The sequence below is a fragment of the Mastacembelus armatus genome, chromosome 16, assembly GCF_900324485.2.
Source record: "Mastacembelus armatus chromosome 16, fMasArm1.2, whole genome shotgun sequence".
In the NCBI taxonomy this organism is placed as follows: domain Eukaryota; kingdom Metazoa; phylum Chordata; class Actinopteri; order Synbranchiformes; family Mastacembelidae; genus Mastacembelus; species Mastacembelus armatus.
Window position 1 is genome coordinate 8370360 of NC_046648.1, and position 20485 is coordinate 8390844.

General features: G+C 39.3%; 1 long non-coding RNA gene across 1 annotated transcript in view; it reads left to right on the plus strand.

Annotated features, from left to right (window-relative positions):
• LOC113122067 (uncharacterized) overlaps window positions 1–20485 on the plus strand; it is a 56104-nt gene that overhangs the window by 2173 nt on the left and 33446 nt on the right. The window contains exon 2 of the long non-coding RNA XR_003294824.1: window positions 9784–9870. This is a non-coding gene — a long non-coding RNA (uncharacterized LOC113122067). The remainder of the gene's footprint in view (window positions 1–9783; window positions 9871–20485) is intronic.

Genomic DNA, 20485 nt, shown 5'->3' on the forward strand with positions numbered 1-20485 from the left:
ACTGCTTTTACATTGAGCTTGTGCTGTTTGATCTTATGAATATGAGGGTAAATTAGTGGTGCTCTACAACCCTGAGAGGCTCCATGCAGGCATAAATGGTTCCATAGGGATTTTGTAGTTAAGTGAGACAGTTCTATGTGAAAATGACTAGTCCTGGAAAACATTCCCCCTGGGTCACAAATAGGTTCTCCTTTATCCTTCAGTAGTGCCATGTAGTCAGTGAGGGCAAGTATTTGTAATGTAGTTCTCCAGTGGTTCTTTGAGCTCTCTTAAGTCAGACGGACCAGAGGGGCCGACCATCGCAGTTGGAGACAGAGCCTTAGATCTGCATTTATAACTGGCACTAATCCATGTTCAAACCCTGACTTGATCTGGAGTTCAAGTTGTAGGAAGTTGTTGCTACGAAAAAGAATAAAAGAAGAATTTCAGGCACAATAATGCTGCGTGGTGCCATGTGAGAATAATAATCTTAAACAGTAAATCTGTAACAGAAGGACCGACGGCACCTCCCTCTGATTATTGTTCTGACTCTTAAGCACTTTTTTCAGGCTCACAATGACTTCTTATTATCAAATCGTGGTATTTTACAGGCCAAAGTTGTGTGTAGGATAAAAACTTTGCTTTATTAATTAAATATAATGAAATGGGTGGGCACATTGCACTTAAAGCTACTCATACATAGCAGGCAGATGGATTATTTCCAGTGATTATGTCACTTTTATAGAGACAACAGATGTTTGACTAGCCAGTTTGATCAGTATTCTGCCAATGATTTATTCTGCAGTACAACACTAGATGTTCTCTGATGGTTTCAATCAAATGAGTTGTCCTTTGGTCTATGAAAAGTCAGGAAATAGTGAAAAATGCATTATAGTTTACTGGCACAGAAGCTCTAAGATAACTAGGGCTATCATTCTTTTTTTCTTTTTTTTTTTTTTGGTGTCTAAAACATCAAAAAACAGTTCAAGCTGAGATTAGCAAACATCTTTCACCATCTTTCACAACCAGAGATATTTAGAGTTACATCAAGGAAAATAGAAAATGTCCATATGTAAAATGTTGAAACCAGAGGAATATTTGCTTAGGAAACAATTCAATCAGTCCAGAATAACTATTAATTCATTTTTTGATTATTATTTAATTGCCTACTTGTCACAACTCTTCTTGAAATTCCTCATTTCTTTAAACTTTACTAATATTAATATTAAATGTAGTAAAAGAAATCCAATACAGGCAGGTTGCTGATTGTACATTTGAATTCAGCCTTGGTGCAGCAATGAAACTGCAAAATGAAGGAATTCGTTCTGCGTTTCATGCATTTGCATTGGTTAGTCGTTTACAGACTGTATGTTTTGGTATTGTGGACAGAAAGAAGGATAGAGAGAGGGAGTTGTGGGAGAGAGAGAGGGGAAATCCACAAGAAAGAGATTAGATTATGACAAGGGCAGTGACACAGTGATTTGTTGCCGTCTCTTGTAATGTGATTCCTGGAATCCAATTGAAAATACATTTTAAAGCTTCCAAGAAATACATTCTTCTATTATGTTGCTTTTTGGGCCTATACCGGCTTCAGACATTATTTACAAAGAAACTCCAGCGACTCAGAGACAGGATGATGCTATGCCACTTTGATGCTTTATGGGAGCTGTAGTTTGTTATAAATGTTGATTTGGAGTCACTAAGAGGTTTCCACTTATCCATAATAATTTTACGTTGCTTCTAAAATTAAGCTGTGATCACGCAGCCAGACTGCGGGCCATAAAGGAGCCCCCTCCAGCCCTCTCTTCATTTCGGTATAAATACCCTCATGAGTATTTTGTTTCGTTACCCCTCTCTGTGTGAGCTTCATCTCTTTTGTCAGGCCCTTTAACAGTTTCCCACCATCTAATGATGATCAAAAGAGATTTATGGAGTATGAACATCCTCAGCAGTCCACGTAAATAAAGATGATGTGAACAATAGGGTAGGTCTAATATGTAGGAGTTGTAGCTGATATGGTAGTGAGCTGGACTTAGTCTGGGACCACAGCTTTACGTACATACAGTAAAGAGTGCCATAGGGCTGGTTGGAGGATTATGGAGGATTTACCATTGTAAGCCACAGGAACCCAATCCAGTGACCCCTCATGTCTCTTCCTCCACCTCCTCCTCCCTGGAAGAGAGCAGCAAATCACCCTCTTCATTCCTCTCTTCCCAGTCTATTTTGGCAAAGAGTGGGGGGTGGTTGACCCAAATCACTGATTATACTGTATGCATAAGATAAAAGATGGTGCAGGGACTTTTGGGATGTTGATGTTTCATAAAGTGATTCAATCTGTTTCCCTTGAATCAGTTTGACATGGATGAATCTAGGCTTTCTCCAATTTCTCGCCTTTGCTGAGCCTGAGGTTTCCAAAAAATCTGCGTATTTCGCTTTAATGACAAAACTTCACAAGACCACGACACACTCACAACAACACAATCACCCAAATAGCTGCCAGGGTAAATTAAGGGCAGGTTCAGAGTGAATTTTCTCCCTTGTGAATGGAATGAAAATATGACAGCCAGATAACATGCATCACAAAACCTGTGCCGCGTAACTTGATGGGAAGATGGCAGTGCTGTCAGCAAACTAAAATGTGACTTAGTTCCATCCCTAAAGTTGAGCTATATATTTCCTTTAGTTCTACTTTGGGACCCTATTTCAAGGCTAATTGAATAAAAGGGCACGCGGTCATTTCTGAGTGACACTACACAGGCATTTGTCTCTGTCAGTCTAATGTCATGCAGGGAAGTGACTCAGCGGAGAGCAGCTCCTCAACCCAACTGTACATGCTTTTAACTCAAACTGACAGTGTTCCAGCTCCTGTACACAACTTGCTACGAGCTACTCTGCAGGAAAGCCGAGTTATTTATTTATTCATTTATTGCCACCGCTGTCATCATCATGCATAGCCTCTATACACCTACAAACCTCAAAAACACTGACAGACAGAAATACATCAAACCAGGAAGACAGAGGTATATTTCGGAGTAAATGGTGAACTGTGAAGAAGAGATTCTCACTAGTTTTCTTGCTATTATATATTCTCACTGTGCTGTGTTGCTCCTGACTGGAATAATGTTGTGTTGTACGAGCAAGCAAGTGCAGAGAGTCATTGGTCCCTGGTGTGGGGAATGTCTTTGTTGTTAAGCCCTCATGTCAATATTTCTTTAAGTGGTTCATTTTTTTATTGACCTTTTTTTGACCCTATCAACTTGAATATTTTATATAATGTGCAGGAGATAGCTCTGCACAAGTGGGCTAGAAAAGGCATTGTGGGAAAATGTTCGGAGTAGCAACTTTGTAGGATTTTGCAGCTTTCTATATTTTACACAGAAAGTAAAGGTAAATTAAAGATGTGGACACAGTATAACTGATGGGCTGATTATTGCATTATTATTATATGTTTTATGATCAATCAGGCCAAAATGGTTAGTGAAATGTTATTTTTAATCAGTAGTTTGGCACGTTGGCAGTGCAGAGCCACATTTTAATTTAATTTAAGCATAATAAGAAATTAATTAAGGTATAATTTGACATTTTTGATTTTTTAGCAAAACAGAGATGAGAAGATCAAATTAACTCAGATTTATAAACGATGAAGCTACGGCAAAAATATCCACTTAGCTAAGAACAAGCACATAAATGACCAAGAGACTACAAATTATTTTCACATTTTGGTTTTTATAGGGAGTAAACAAACACGTTGCAACATGTTAATTAATGTTCTGTAAATGTGCTGACTGGGTGACTTTCAACCTTCGGACAGACCCAGACTCCCTGTCTTTATGCTAAAACAGGCTAAATGCTCCTTAGTCTGTGCTGATATAAGGGCAGTAACAATCTTATATCAAACTCATTGAAGAACAACAAATAAGTGTAGAAAATCTGAAACTGATCCTTTGCTCACTTTCAGGAAGTTCCCTCACCTCTGGCTCTGTCTGCAGACATCTATGATTTTACCCAAACTGAGTGTGTTTGCTCAATTCCTTTGCATTTTCCATGCACATTTTATAAAGACAAACTATTTTTGATGGATGTTAATTTCTATTTAGGTTCAGGGACATACAAGAATTGTTGTCTTGCAGTATTTAGGGGCATGTGTTGTCTTATTTATCTACTGTTGAATATATGCTTGTTTCCACTTGTCAAAATACAAAATAATGGAGGAAATATACAGGTGACATGAGTATGGTACTGTTAAATCATGGCATTAACTATCCATCCATTATCTGTACCCACTTATTCCTCACGGGGATCTGCTGGAGCCTATCCCAGGTCTGTTTGGGTGAAAGGCAGGGGTACACCCTGGACAGGTTGGCAATAACATGAACAACCTTATTCTGTAAGCAGTTCCTGTAAGGTTCCTACCATACCAGCTAGGTAACTGGTCATTTTGTACCTCAGCTCACTGTCTCCATCATTACATGCCGTATCTATTTCAGACCATCAGTTTTAGAGGGAGCTCACTTTACATGCACATTCCTTTAACATTGTTGTATTGTATTTTCAATTCATTATTGGACTGGATTTACACTGTTTCATAAAAGATATAAAATGAACTCAGCCAGTATGAACTTGCATTCTGTTTAGGGGAAATAGTAATTTAAGAAACATTTATAGTCTTCCAATTTTAACCTCACTGTCCTGGCATTCCCATAAGCATTGATTGCGACTCTGATATCACCCAGAGCTTGCAATCTATAAATGATATAGCTGTTATGTTTCAGGCTACAATGAGCTTCCTGGTGCTCTCTTATACATTGTAATGAAGTAAACTGAAGAGCTCAGATGTATTAGCAGTAAGCCCTTGAATGTGTTAATGTCCAACTTTTATATTTGATCGTATTAGCAGCTTTTCTGTCAAAGGTAATCCAATTATTTCAATTTGTCAAAGTCAAACATTGGTCACTAGTGTCAATACAGTTTACTTGCTGAGATATACCTCTGAAAAAATTGACTTTGGCTTCAAAATAACATTTCAGCTCTATTTGTTGTAGTACACTGTTGGTGTTGTGTTGTTTTCTTTCCTCTGTGCTTCTTCATGGGTCTTACTGATTTAGCTGCATGCTGGGCCAGCTAATCCTGCCGCTGATCAATACTCTACTTCCTCTGCTCACACATTGGAGTTCATCCAAGAATCAGCACAATCTCTTTATTTAGCTTCTCTTGTCAATCACTGGCAGAGAGAATACGAATTTCTATTTAATAACAGTATGGAGTTGATACGGTGAATATAGCTTATTGTATCTGCTTTACTGAGATTGCATTAGTGGCCATGTTTGCAGCTGATAGTGTTAACAGTACACTGAATAAATATGCTTAGCTCATCTTTGTTTTGTTGTGAAACGGCTCTGTCAGCCCTGAGCTCGAAGCTGCCCGTCCACACATCACCGCTGTGTCGCTGTGCGGTCGGCAGCTTTCAGCCAAAGTGCAGACCCGGCGATACCCGCTGTCCTTGTATCTGTCTGAGGGATTCGCCTCAATCCATTACATGCTTGGATGCTGATAGTGTTTGTCAGGATGCTTTGCACGCCCGGAGACAATTAAGCTGAAACACAAGGCTGACTTAATGAAGCTCGGCAGGAAACACATCCTCAAACAAGGTTCTTTTTCCGTAGAGATGGAAGTATACAAGGTCCAGTCATGTCAGGGGGAACCACAAGGCTCCGCCGGTGCACTGGTTGTGGTGTAAGTTTATGCACCATTTAAAGTGCAGAAAGACTGAGAAAACACACAATTTAAGGCTATCCTGATATCAAACAGAATGTTTTGGAGACTATATCTTAATCTGTGCCACTTAAGACATACTTCATCTATAAATTTAGACTCAGCATATGTTTCAACACTGGTCATTTTGGGCTCTTAGTACTGTACAGATCTGCTTTAATCTGTAATTCAGTCATGTTTTTAAATTATTTTCTTTTGTCTCCTATATCTTCTTGAGTTTGGTGAGTAAGTTGCTTTTGATGTAATGTACTTTGCTGGGGGTATTGCTGTGTACATAACCCTCTTCACAGTTATACCAGGCCTCATTCAGGTCCAAATAGAGTGTTTTCCGTTTTTGTCTTGGTTTCATATAGACCCTTGAAAGATTGGAGGTGTGTGTTCTGTTTTTGTGAGGTGAGTGCTGGGCTTGGTAATAAGCTCTGTGTAATCATTTTAAATCACTGCAATACTGTGAATAACAGACAGATGAGTCACATTGTAGCAGCAATGGAAAAGGAAATGATCTCTCTGTAGTCCCTGGGCACTGATTTTTTTTTTTTCCCCTAAAATTGTTTTAACAAAATGAAATATTTTATAATAATTGGCTTTCACTGTGCATACAACCTTTTATAATGAGCCATTTCTCATCTCATTAATATTTCTCTTCTATAATAATGGTATGAAATGTAGACATGTAAAAACTGAGCCTCTTGAGATGGGATGTGCTGCTGGGAATGGCAGTGTTGCCGTTTTGTCCAAACTGATATATCTCAAAAAATACAGAATGGACTGCAGTACACATAGTCATTCATGGTCCCCAGAAGATTTTTACTCTATAAATGATATAGCTGTTATGTTTCAGACAACAGTGAGACATACAGTATGATGAACGAAGAAGACAAACTGACACCCATTTTAACACTCAGATGTATTAGTTGCAGTAAGCCCATACATGTGTTAATGTCCTACCTGACCTGAATATTTTATGATATTTGCTGCTTTCTTGTTAAAGACACTTCAGTTATTTATATTTGTCAAAGTCAAACATAGGCCACTAGTGTCAATACAGGAGTACTAAAGCTATGGATTTGTCATTTGCAAGAGAAACTCTCCAATCAAAGAAAACTCACACACCTGACCTTGAACATACTGCCACAGAAACAGACAAGATGCCCCTGAGGAGATTTAAAAAAAAAAAAGTGCATTGCCACCATTAGGCCAATGTAAATATGCAAGTCAGATATGACAGAAGGTATTTATTCATTGCCCAGTAATCGACTGAGCATTTCCATAATGACATTGCGTTTTCTGCAGGTTAATGTGACCCCTATTAGTTCAGGAAGCGTACCGATATCAGGTTTTGTGTGCAGGCCAACCAGAGCGCAAAGGTGGAGAACAGAAGGGAAGATAAGTCATATCACTGCAGCAAACAGGGCCTTGTGTGAAATGCACTGTTGTGGACATGTAAAAACTGAGCGTGTTGAGATGTGGTGTGCTGCTATAAAGATTTTCTGGGGATGTTTTGGTCCAAACTAGTATAGCTCAGCAACTACAGGATGGACCGGATCGCAGTGCACACAGCCATTCATGGTCCCCAGAGGATGATCATTTCCTGACTTTTCTTTAGCACCCCCATGAGATTGACATAAGTTATTTTTTTAAATTGTTAATATATTCCTGTTATTAAAAGTACAAGAGTGGTCCTTAGGGGAGTGTGTTGGTGTCTGAGTGACAACAGTTAAAAGGCATGGGAGCAGGAGCAAATGTAAACAGACCTGTGCTGTATCTACGTGTGATGGACAGCGTGCAGTTAGTGGTACTGAATCATAGTTGACCTGCTAATTGGCTAGTCAGTCTGAAAACTAATGTTAGGAGTGCACTAATGTTAGAGCACTTTTTTTCTGCTGAATGTTTGTGTGGTGAATTGTTCAACAAGCTAAAATGCAGGACACGTTCATGTGTATGTCTGGTAAGGACCCTTAAGTAACATGCTGCTGCGTACCTAATTTGTGCTTTCAGTTTACCTATGTTCTTCAATTAATATTTCATGCTGTCAATTATTATTATAAATCTAAACTATATACCTGCCCTCTTGTAGAGGGTATGCAAATACCTTTGGCACAGCAAACTCCACTGGGTGAAGTCGCAGACTTTCTATGTAATGTAATATATAATTATTATTATATAATGTAATATTATTCTCTTCTTTTCTTTCACTGCCTGACCCACAGTCAACCAGGAGTAGACTCTCCTCCTGAGTTGTCTCGTTCTCGGAACATCATGTTTTTTGTGCACCCATCTGTATCCATGAAGCGCTCCATGACCAAGGAGCTGCATCTTTATGTACTGGATGACATCTGCACCGTTGTTAAAGTTTTAATAGCGAAATAGTCTGTTGCTCCATTAAGGAGGGTACAGATAAAACATGGCTGTGTTTAACAGCCAAATTATGTCCAAGATCCATGCATTAATATTCTGTGCACACATAACTGGGCTTTGTAGATTTCTAATGTGTTCACTGGATTACATGTGTTGTGTTTCAGTAAAAACATGTAATTTATTTCATTTGCATTTAAAGTAAAACATCCCATCCAGCATTGGATGGATAGTCATTGCATTTGGTATGGACACCTCAGGTTTGCTTTAGGATGAACTGCAACCACTTTGATGATCCCTTAATTCCTGTCCAATGACATCATTAGGTCAGATGTCTAATTTTTGTTTAACGCTAACTAGCAAATGTAGCATTGTAACATGCTGAAATAAGATGAAAATCTTGCTTTTTTGTGTTTTTTTTTGTTTGTCTAATCTGTAATCCAGTTTATTGGGTTATCAGGCATGTCATACTTTCAGAGTAGATGCGCTGTCAGAACAATTCATCTTAACTGTAGGCTGTATTTAAATATTTTCTTGTCAGCCAAACTTAACTTGATGAAACTGTGTATTTTTAAGGCAACCTGCCTGTGCTGTTAATGTCTGTGATTACAGACGCCACAAACCTGGCCTCTGCACTGCCTCAGATTATTTACAGAACTGAGTACAGCTGCAGTTTCCATGTCACCTGAATGAATTATTGGATGTTTCCAGTGTCACACTACTTTGTTAACCTTCATGCCTGCTTATTCAGCTCCCCTCTGCTCCCTGCCAGTGCGTAGTGGAGAGGGAGCACACTCCAGGTGTTATAAATGAGATGAGATGGTGTGTATGTGTGTTGGTCGTATGTCTAACTGATGGAGGGGAGAAGATGGTAGATGGGGCCGTGCTGTGTGCTTTAATCGCCCCATTCTCCTTTTCTTTCACTCCCTCCTTCCTCTGGCCCGCCACTCATCTTATTACAGACAGGATAGGGTGAAAAAGCGAGGCCTGCATAGACCTCAGCATTAATTATTGAACCCTATCTTCCTTTCTTTCCAGCTCCTCCTCCACAGTCTCTCTTAGTCTCCGCTCTTTTATGCAAAGCTTAAATCCCTGTCATTATATAGTGTGGTAGGTGTAGCAGACCCTTATAGAGAGATTCAGTTCTGGGATTTAGCCATTCAGAGATGGTGCTACTTAATGCTTTGCATGTGACATGTTTGCCTACATAAACAGATGTATAGTTCCTTCTGTTAATTGCCTTTTAATTGTTTCTCATTGCTCCAGTTTAGCTTCAACACAAACTAATCTGTTCTCCTGTGTGCTGCTGTGGGGAGGTACAGCAAATCATTTTTAAAACTGCCATTTGAATCCATGCATTGTTTTTGTCATGTTGGCTGAGCCATGCTCTATTTATTGCCTCCTGTCTTGCCCACTCAATTTGACTCGCTCAGCTGGAGGCCAGCTAATGGAGGTTTTTGAGTTCAGCGTGACCAAGTCATCCCGACAACTCGAGGGCAACCTGACTGTGATGCTGAAAATCTCACTCTTATCTCCTTCTGTCCCCTGGTTTGTGTGTGTGTGTGTGTGTGTGTGTGTGTGTGTGTGTGTGTGTGTGTGTGTGTGTGTGTGTGTGTGTGTGTGTGTGTGTGTGTGTGTGTGTGTGTGTGTGTGTGCGTGCGCGCATTCCTCCTGCAGGTGCGAATCATCAACATCAAACCTTGACCCTTCCAGAGCCACTGAGCAGGAGAAAGAAGACGCTGCCATGATGTTCAGCACCAAAAGGTCAGCACAATGTCACTTTTGATCTGTTCTGAAAAACAGTCTGCTTAAATCCTAAAATGCATTCTGCTGATAATGTCTGACATGTCTGGCCTGCTGGATGTGAAAAGACACCGTTGTGAAGAAAGCTGATGGCTGGTTACAGGTCACAGCACAGACAACATTCTCTTTGTTCAGGATAAAGTCCAGACACTAGAAAATGAGATATTATGTATTTATTCATATGCACCTTTTGAACTGATATTTTGAGCTACCATATTTCCAAATAGGTAGACCATGCGTTCCCTTTACACAGAAGTGTAGATATTGTCATTCAGGCCTTTGGGGGAAGTTTAGAAAACCCTGTTTACAGTCTCGTTTGGTTGTGTGTACACTGTATTTTTAATGTGGCCTGTGGTAGTGTACAGTCTGCATAAATCATTTATCACTCTGGCTTTTCTGAATGTTGACTGCAAGGTAGAAGTGGTCACATTGCTCAGCCAGTAAGGTGGGTTAGGTGCATCAAAACAAACTACATTTGGTTCTTCCTTTCTTGTTATTTGACATCTAGGTGGAACAATTTGCATCTTAGGTTTGGTTTGTATTTCACTGTATTTGGTATTGGATACATTACTAAGGGAAGCACAGTCATTCTCAGTGAAAACATGAATAGTTTTTGCTTAAATAAATAAATGCATGATTTCTAATAGCACAGTGCATCTTGAATCAATATGGCTACAATATGTGGACTTATTACCATGAAAGCTAATTTCATGGTTACTTATAAAACTTATTTTAGAAATTTTCAGAAAGTTATGTGTTAGGATGTGTATTCTGAGTTCCGGTTTGTTGGTCTCTTATTTTGGTTAATCCCGGTTTCTGTCCGTGTTGTTCCCAGGTAGCCTTGGTTATTAGTTAAAGTGCTTTCACCTGAGTTAATGAGTGTCCAGTTCTGTCCATATGTACCCCCGGGTTTCCTTTGTTCTCGGTCGGAGCATTGCACGGTGTTTGCACGGTGTATGTAACGTATGTGTAGCGTGTTCAAGGTATGTGATGAACGGTGTTTTCTGTTTTGCCTGCCTGCCTGTGATATCGGTGATATCTTGTGTTTGTACCTGAACCCTGGCAATAAAGTGCGTTTGTGTCCTGCACGTGGGTCCTACCTCTCCTCCTTCATCACCACACCACACCAAGTCCTGACATCATGTTAGGAAAATGTGCACAAATTGTCCAGAAATTTAAATTTTACATGTAGATGATAGGGAGCTGCAACACAATGAGCAGTAGAACGAAGGGTGATTGGGCTATAGATGTGCCTTAACAGCCACATGATGTATTTGAATCATGTAAAACATAAAAACTTTTAGATTTAGATGATGGATAGATTTAGATATAGTTTGACCTCAACCTTTCAACCCTAATTAGAAACATTTTGAAAATATGTAAATACAGCCATTATAGTATGATGTTACAAAAAAAAAAAAATTTCTCTACGGTTGCACTTTCTTTCCTACTTTTAAAAGCTAATAGTGCAAGAACAAAAGTGTCAGAAATTGGTTAAACGAAGTTTGTAGGTCTGTCTTCACTGTAACCTCAATGTCAACCTCAACCTCAATGCCTCAGTGTCTGTATGTATGTACACTGGTAACCTGGCCCAACATTTCTTCCAAGGTGAACATTCATGCTACATTACATTGTGAGATTACAGGTTATGTTACGAAAAAAAACATAGCATGATGTAGTATGATGTGTTTTCCAAGTAAAAAGCTGCATCGATCCATTATCTACTGCTTATTACTGCTATTCAGTCTCTCTGGGGTCTGAAGCCTTTCCCAGCTAACTCTGGACGAGAGGCAGGGTACACACAGCACAGATCACCAGTCTTGGGTTTAATGGGGTTCAAAGGCAGAAACTGTTTTTCACAGAGAGAGTGTAAGGTTATTATAATGGCTCTGTTACAGTTGGGCTTTGGCAAGCAGTTATTTATGGCGGTTCACTTTTCGAAACGTTAGTCTTACTTCTGTACACATTGAAATCTGTCTCGTTACCTATTCTTTGGACTTGACAGGTCATCTGGCACATCTGGAGTTCATCAGATAGAAGCACCCAGCCTGCAGTCCCTGGGCATGACTTAAAAATTCTCATTGTTTGCATCCCAAAACAAGGCTTAGATTATAAAAAATACTTTTTTATTATTACACACCTCTTCTACAATACTTCTTGTTTTTGTATTTGTGCAGTTAGGCACGCTTGAACTTGTAAACAAATTTGTAATAGATAATGCATTCCCTGCTCCTCTTAACCCTACCTTTAACCATCACAATGACATGCCTAAACCTTAACCCCTAACCTCACCTAGCCTTAGCCTTCAAAGATGTCCTCACAATGATAAACAAAACCATAGAAACACACACACACACACACACACACAGAATTGCTATTTCTAGCCTAGCCCACAGGGATGTTAAGACATTAATATGGATGGGGGCACAATCCACAGTGTAGGAACCACACGGTGAGATTGAACTGACATTCACCTCTCAAGTACTGATTTATACTGACAAAGATGAAACACCACTACATTAGTAATATATGGATCACTCCTCTTCCTGCTCTCTGATAGTAACACCTTAGCAAATAAAGATCCATGAGATTTATCTAGGTTATTGGTTATCAAGATTTGATAACACTAAAAATGAAGGTATGTGTTTACATAAGGTTATGCTATAACATAATGTGATGGGGCTGAGTGCTGTAACAATGGTGCATCATCCACCTGTCTCCTCCCAGTGTGTGTGTGTGTGTGTGTGTGTGCGGGCGCGTACGTGCATTTGTGTGTGATCATCATCTTCTGTTAGAAGATGATTAAACCAAGCCAGCTCTCTATCTTCAGGGAGCTGCGTCAGCATAGTCTATGACACGGATACACTCAAAATGACTGTAATAGGCTGCCATCTTGAAAATCAAAGACTCCCAAAAGCTTATTCACATTTTTGCTGAGTATGAAACAAAACATTTTTCTCTCACTAAACTGCTGAACAAAACATAAAGTGACTGAGGACATCTGTGCTTCTGTCAGAGGTTGCTACGTACTGTTGTGGCTTTATCTGTGGGTTTTTAATATTGAGTTTCCTCTTGGGTTCCCTTGAGTCATCTCTAGCAAGCCTCACATACAATGGAAGAGCATAATTAAGTTTTTCATTAAAATTTAATCAGTCAAACGTCTTAACATAGCAGTTTACTTTTGATTTGAATAGAATGAAGCATGGAACGAGACACAGATAATAAATCCAAAAAGTTAACACTTGCTTCTGTCTTTGTTTGGTGCACTCTGATGATATGGATAAGCTGAGAGTGCAGCATATCGACAGCTTGATTGTTTGTGTCGACACGTGCTGATTTAAACGTGACTGGCGTGCTGTTAATCTGAGTCTTTGATTGTGGATGAGAAGTGATGCACCACAGCTTTGATTTGATTTCATTTTAAACTCTCTCTCAGTAGACTGTCCTGTTTTTCTGCCTGCTTGTGTATATTTGCCGCATAAAGAGTCAGAGGTATGAGTTGTTTGTATCTGTACGGCATATTCGTGACCTCAACCATAAGCTGTAGCCTGAGTTTGTGTTTAGTGGCAGTCTATGAGTACAGACATTTTAGGAGATAAGATAAATGCTGTTACTATTGCTAATGATATTTACGGTACAGTACAACAAGTGGTTATTGTGAGAAACTGGCAGCAAGTAGTACAGAGTAGCATACAAGCTGGGAATAAACTGTTCAGTTCAATCAGTTTATCCAAACCCCTTGTGTAATGAAAATAACAGGCACTGTACCTGAATTGCTGTGACCACACCAGCACACTGCTTCATCTAAAATTAAAGTTATACAACAGATAATATTCATATTTACTTTCATTTCTTTGTCATTTCTTTACTTCCAAAAAGTTGAAAATGGGGGTTGTTTGCAACCAGTGTAAACACCAAAGAAACAAGTAATCGAGGCAATAATTAATAAGTAGAATCAGTAAATGGAATTAATACTTGGGACTCCAGACATTTTTGTCAATGTTTGCATAAGATTTGTTTTATTTATATGATTACCCCAAACCAAAATGGTTTCTGGCTGCAGATTTGTCAATCACTGTGGGTGAACGAGGATTTGTTTTTGAGATGCAGAGGAACGTTGTCAGCCGTTTGACTGTTATTGTTTATTCCAGCCTGTCATTTTCTGTACTGTTCTGATCTTCATGTCATCTGCATGGATGCACCATCTGGAAATAGCACCAAAAGGGTTTTCGGCTACCAGAACACATTGCTTAATACGATGGGTATTGACAATGTAGTAGTAGTGGTAACAGTGTATTCTGGTACTTGCATAGTTCTGTTTGTTTCTTTTCAGGTATAGATCTCCTTTACCTCCAGCTCTAATGTGTAACACAACCTCAGTTTGACCCCAGGTTTGTGGTTGGAGTTACTCGGCACTATCTCCTGCTGTTTAAGGTTTTTGCTTGAATGGCCGCCACAAAGAGTAATTCAGTTTCTGCCCTTGGTTGCCAGCAGTGTTTTAAAACTATTTTCTCACAGCTGTTTTTTGGAAAATGCTCAGACAGGAAAACGAAAATAACTGTCATGCTGGCAGGAGCTCAGCCAGAGATTTTGCAGAGACGGCATAAGGTGTCACGACTGGACCAGTAATTGCTTCCAGTGGGAGCTCTAATGAAATTACTGCAATATGAGTTGAACTCATTAGTGGCACAATGTAAACCTGGAGAAGGTTTTCCTCCAAATATCTTTCAGGTTTTTTTTTTCCGTATTTAAAGTTTCAGAGCAAATTTTCGTTTATAGTGCAGTTTGGAAATGTTTTAAACATACAATGTCCCATTACAGTGATGGATCGGGAAAATGTGCCTTCCCCGGGTAGCTCCACTGAATGACTCATTACAAACAATGCAAACAATAAAGAAAGTAAACACCATTATTACTATCTGTCAGACTCTGTCATTACATGCAATGTGCACATGCTGTTTGCCCTTGGTATACTCTTGTACCGTGATGACATAGTGTGCATATTCCTGCACCTATGCCCCCATTTATAGAGCAATCAATATGTCACATTCTCATTATGATTAAGCTTATAATGACACATTGATAATTATCAGCTTAACAGAATATCAGGTTCGACGTTTAGCCCCCACTTCTTCTGACCTTCATAAAGAGTAATTGGATATCTGGGCGTCTCTAGCTCTGAGCTGTTGATTGACATCAAGGGACCTTGCATTTGATTACTTATGTATGTGGTGGGAAGAGAATGGTGTCTGGGGAGTAGAGAGCCTGCTGCGATGTGTTAACCACCCCCCTCCCCCTCACAAAGGCCTGCCGATCCAATCATGATGAACTGGTTGCTGTCCTGATGCCGTACACTGACTGTCCTTGGACTGACCTAGAGGGATGGCAACATTGTGGCGCTGACTCATGTACATAAAAGCCATACTTTCAAAGACATATCCATCATTCTTGAACTTTGAGTACTTTTTAATGGAATATACATCAGATTAGGCTGTGCATGATTGATTTAGTTGAATAGTAAGTGATTTAATTTTAGCACCAGCATGCAAAATACTAATATGTGAGTAGCTGGCATGCTTCCATTCTAATGAAATAACAGAGCACTTCAGTAGCTCCCATCAGCATTTTAAGGCACAAGCTACAGGATGTTACTTAAGTTAAATTACTTAAACTTTGTATCTATATACAAATTCTAATATTTGTAGTGTTGATCATCATGTCTATTAGCTATACTGTACTCACCAAAGTAGTTTCTGAGATCAAGGAACCAATAACGTGGCTAAAATAAAGTGAGAGGTGAGGATATAAAATGCTGACGATTCATAGGTGTCTGAGATCTTAACTTAACTAGTTAACAGTGAAAGTTAAACTACCTAAAAAAGAAATCAAAAGCTGTCAGGTTTTTGGCATTTAGTTTTGATAATCCACAATCAAAAAAAGGAGTGCTCCATCACGAGCTCTGCTAGCTGTGATGAATACAGAAGGCTAGTGGATCAGTGTGCCATCAGTGCAGCAGGTCCTGGACACAGGAAGTGACAGTATCAGTAACAGAGCCGTGCACAGCTAAACTTCACAGGAAAGTGATGAGGACAGAGCCTTCTGCTGGCACAGGGGAAAAGGGAAAGTATCACATCTCAATTCTACTGTTTCTTCATGGTCCTGCAGAGTCCAGATAAACATGGAGTAAACTGTACTGTAGGTGTTTGTGTACATGTTTTCAGATGCCATAGAAAGTATCTGTGTACATTTCAGGAGTTCAATTCATCATCTTTACATCCATTGTTGATATTAGATATCACTCTAATTTATTTTCTACATCACCTTGTACTCTGTAACTGCAGAAGTCACTTTCTGTATTCAATGAAAGTATTGTCCAGTCTAACTTCTGTTATTGACCGAAGGCAGTCAATTTGAGTGGCTCAACCACTTTATTGATTTTCCATGCTATTTAAAGAGAATTAGTGATTTTGATGTGGAGAAGAATGGAGCACCAGTCGATGGCCAGAGATAAAATCATAGTTCCTGCTCTGCTCTAACGTGCGGACTGTATAGCAACACAGTTTGGGTTTTTTCTCTCTTTTTGTGAGACGTGGTTGCAGCTTACTGCAGGTCATTAATGTTAAAAACATGGCCTCATATGTTACACACTCTCCTCCAGTCATCACTAGGTGAAATGTTAGTCCCCGTGACAACAGCAGATGTAGGATGTGCGTGACTAAAGCACATGGCCTTGAGTGCACTCTAGCAACTTTTACAAGAGGCTGCTCTGCTCTTCTCTGATCAGAACACATTACCGATTGGTGCTCTTTTTGTTCTGTTAAAAATGTAGCAAAATACCACCCCTGACCTTTTACAACCTGTAATTTTAACACATGCAAGAGACCAATGTGTGTGAATTCAGTCAAAACTGAAAAATTTTGTCCATCTAAAAAATGATATATTTTAGTCTAAATTACTGGTTATAGCTTTATCTTTTTATGTGAATGCCACTGCACAAACCAGCTACACATATGCACCCTATCCATTCATCCATTATTTATATTTCTTATCTAGGGTCACAGGGGACTCAAGTCACTCCCAGCTGACAGTGGGTGAGAGGCAGAGTACACCCTGGACAGATCACCAGTCTATCACAGGGCTGACACATAGAGACAGACACTTACATTCACTCCTACAGACCTTTTAGAGTCACCAATTAATCCCAATCTGCATGTCTTTGGACCATGGGAGAACACCCACACAGACAAACTCCCCACAGAAAGGCACTGGGTTGAGCAGGGTTTGAGCCTTGAACCTTCTTGCTATGAAGTGACAGTCACCCACACATGTGCATGGAAATCAGTAATTATATAAATTATGTTTCTGAGACCATATCAAGGATAGTTTCTTGTTTGTGCTAGGACCCAGCATCCCCAAAATCCAGCATTTTAAGGTTTATCAAAGTATTTGTATTTATATTTCTATTATCCGTGTAATCATTTGACTGGTCACCTGTCCAGGGTGTACCCCTGCCTTTCACCCAAAGAGAGCTGGAATAGGTTCCAGCAGATCCCCGTGACCCTAAATAGAAATAAGTGGGTATACATTGTGGACTGATGGATGTAACCATTTACATTTTATCAAAAAAAGCTTTTCTTAAATGGCAAGTTTAGGCATCTCTTGTGTGAACTATTTATCTTATGTATTTCATTGGATTTTATTTCTGTAATAAGTAGATTTTTCTGTAGTGGTGAAAAATGATGGTAAACTTGAGGATGGTGGTTAGAAGATAAAGAATATTCAAAATACGGTTTTTCCTAATTTAAAAAAGGCTGTTCCCAGTATACACAGTACACGTTTGAGCCACGAGCCACATTCATAATCAAGCAGCATACAGAAACATAAAAAAAGATTGTGTGAAGGTCACATATTTTTTTAGGATCTGACATGAATGTTTTGTCTTCGAGGCAGATGTGTTCCCACCCTCTTTCTCCTCTGTTTCCACCCCAGCACTTGTCACTCATTTTGATGAGCTGTCTGTTGTCCAGCTATAGCTGGAGGCCATAAATCTGCAAAAAGAAAAGGAAACAACAGAAATATTCAGCGTTTTTTAAACAGGTCTTGTCCACTGGTCACTTTTTTTTTTTTTTAGTCCTTCCTGTTGTTGTTGTTGTTGTGACCTTTCTGTGCTTGACAGCTGCATGACAACTGCTATACACCCCCAAAGTAGAATTCATGTACATACTTACAATGTAGGACACTGGCTAAATAATTCTTGATTCATATGAACATTACATGCACTAATGGTTCTAGCTTTAAATGAATAGTTTTACTTTGTATTCAGCTGCAGACCAACAAGCACAGTATGTTGGGGATATAAACGAAAGAAAGTTACACATATCCTCAGACTTAGTCATTCCAAATGTTCTGTCTCACACGTCAGATCAATGTACAGAGGCTGAATGTCACCAAGTGAAATTGGTGAAAGTGAGCCTGCAGGCCATGGGCACCAGCTAATAAAATTTTTATGCACCTTTATATAGAACTATATTTTGACAGGATTACATTCCAGGCTCTGTTTCAGTTTCAAAGGTGAGCTTTCACCACTGCTGGAGGTAGCAAGTCTACAGTGGTGGCACCACTGAACAGGAAGGTTCCTGACAGTTTTGTGCTTAGGGTTTTTGTTTCTCCCTCCATTGTCCATTATTTTCCACCCTTTACCGATTTTGCTCTGTTAATCCATGTAATGAGCTATGCAGTGGGTCTGTGTGTGGCCCTCTCATTTGGATTAGATTAGTGCTTTCATCACTTGTGGCCAAATGAGATGGGAGGGAGGGTTAAAGAACTGGCAGTGATCTTCATTTAGATGATTCTGGAGTGGTGGCAGATTTAACTCAAAATAAATACATGATGGGCTGTGTATGAACATTTATATATTTCTAATGCTCATATTTATCCCTTACCTGAAATGACCACTTCTCAGTGGCTGCATATTTAGATATGTATGGGATCTCATTTTTGCTGCTCATTTCTGCTGTGTTTCCATTAGTAGAGAGACCTATTGCATCTAACCAAGTGCTCCCAAGCTCTCCTTCAAAACTGTGCAGAAAGAAGGTGGCAAGCGTTGATGTAAATAAATGTAAAGTTTATAAACTACAGAGTACGTTATGTCATAAGTGTAGCAAATATATCACCATGAAATTGTGCAATCGTAACCACCTGAAATTTTATGGAAATTAATTTCCATAATTTAATTTTTAATTTATGGAAATTCAAGAGACTATATTTTACTTTTCTCATGTGTTTGGTCACTGCTAAGGGATTAACACTTAACCACTTTTGATGTTCTGCTACCTGATTTAATGTTACAGTCATTTAAAGTGTTGAGCAGTAGTTAAGACAATGAACAACTGTTTTAGACAGAACCAAAACAGGTCTGGGAGGTGGAAGAATGGTTTGCATCACAGCAAGTCTCCTTTCATGAGAGGGTCACTGTGTTTTTGGTCACAGACTAGAAGTGAACTCTGTATTAGTTGCAATTTTTAATTTTGCACACGAACCATGTTCCTTAGCAGTGTTCTAAAGTACTGTAAATCAGTGACTTAGATTGAGTTGCTAAGTTACAGCTTGTTTACATGAGGAAGCATTTCCTATTCAGATTTCAGTTGTCCATCTCACACACATCAGCCAGGACAGATGCACACTTATTGAAATAAATTTTGCTGTCTGAAGAGACTGGAAAACAAATCATGTTTCACTTGCACAATATATGCAGAAACACAACCAGAAGACTATTTTTGATATCTCAGTTTCTCTTTTGTACCTGAACGCATCCTTTATTGACATAGACTGAGCACCGAAGCAGCCCACTAATGTGCTGTTTTCTCTATACAGGCTGTATGGACAATTTTTTTGTTCCCTGCAGCTAAATATAAACACTTCTTTAAAACAAAGTATTGTGCTTGGGCCAATAATGATCATATTTTTTGTTTGTCTGCATGAAGTCAGTATGGATTTCTAGAATTTTTTTTTTTCATTAGAAAATGGTAGTGTTACAGCTGATTATTATTTTCATTATCAGTTAATTAATTGCAAATACAAATTAGTGCTGTAATAAACAGTAAAGCCTTGAATGCCAATTACCCTGGCCCAAAACCTAATGCAACATCTTAGAACTGCTTGTTTTGGCTGACCAATGGCCTAAAACCAATTAACTAATGAAGTAATCAATCATTTTTGTGAGCTGTAGAAAACTGTGACTTCAGTCCTCAGTAAATTGTATGCAGCTTGGATCAATCATAGATTTTAACTATGCAGAACATGTGGTCACACAGCAGTTCTTGGCATATGTTAAATATCCTCGCTGCATTCACTTACAGTTAGCCTTGACCTTTGGCCTTCTCCTTCCTCACAGCAGTCTCCCTCTCTTTGTCCGTTACCCTCTCTTCCATTCTCTCTTCCCTCTTCCTCCTGCTGGATGGAAGGCTCGCAGCCTACATAGGCGCAGCAGGTGGTGCCCCAGGATATGGCTGACCCGGGGTGAACACTAAAGAACAGTCAGATTAACGTTTGATTTCATTACTCACATCAAGACCCC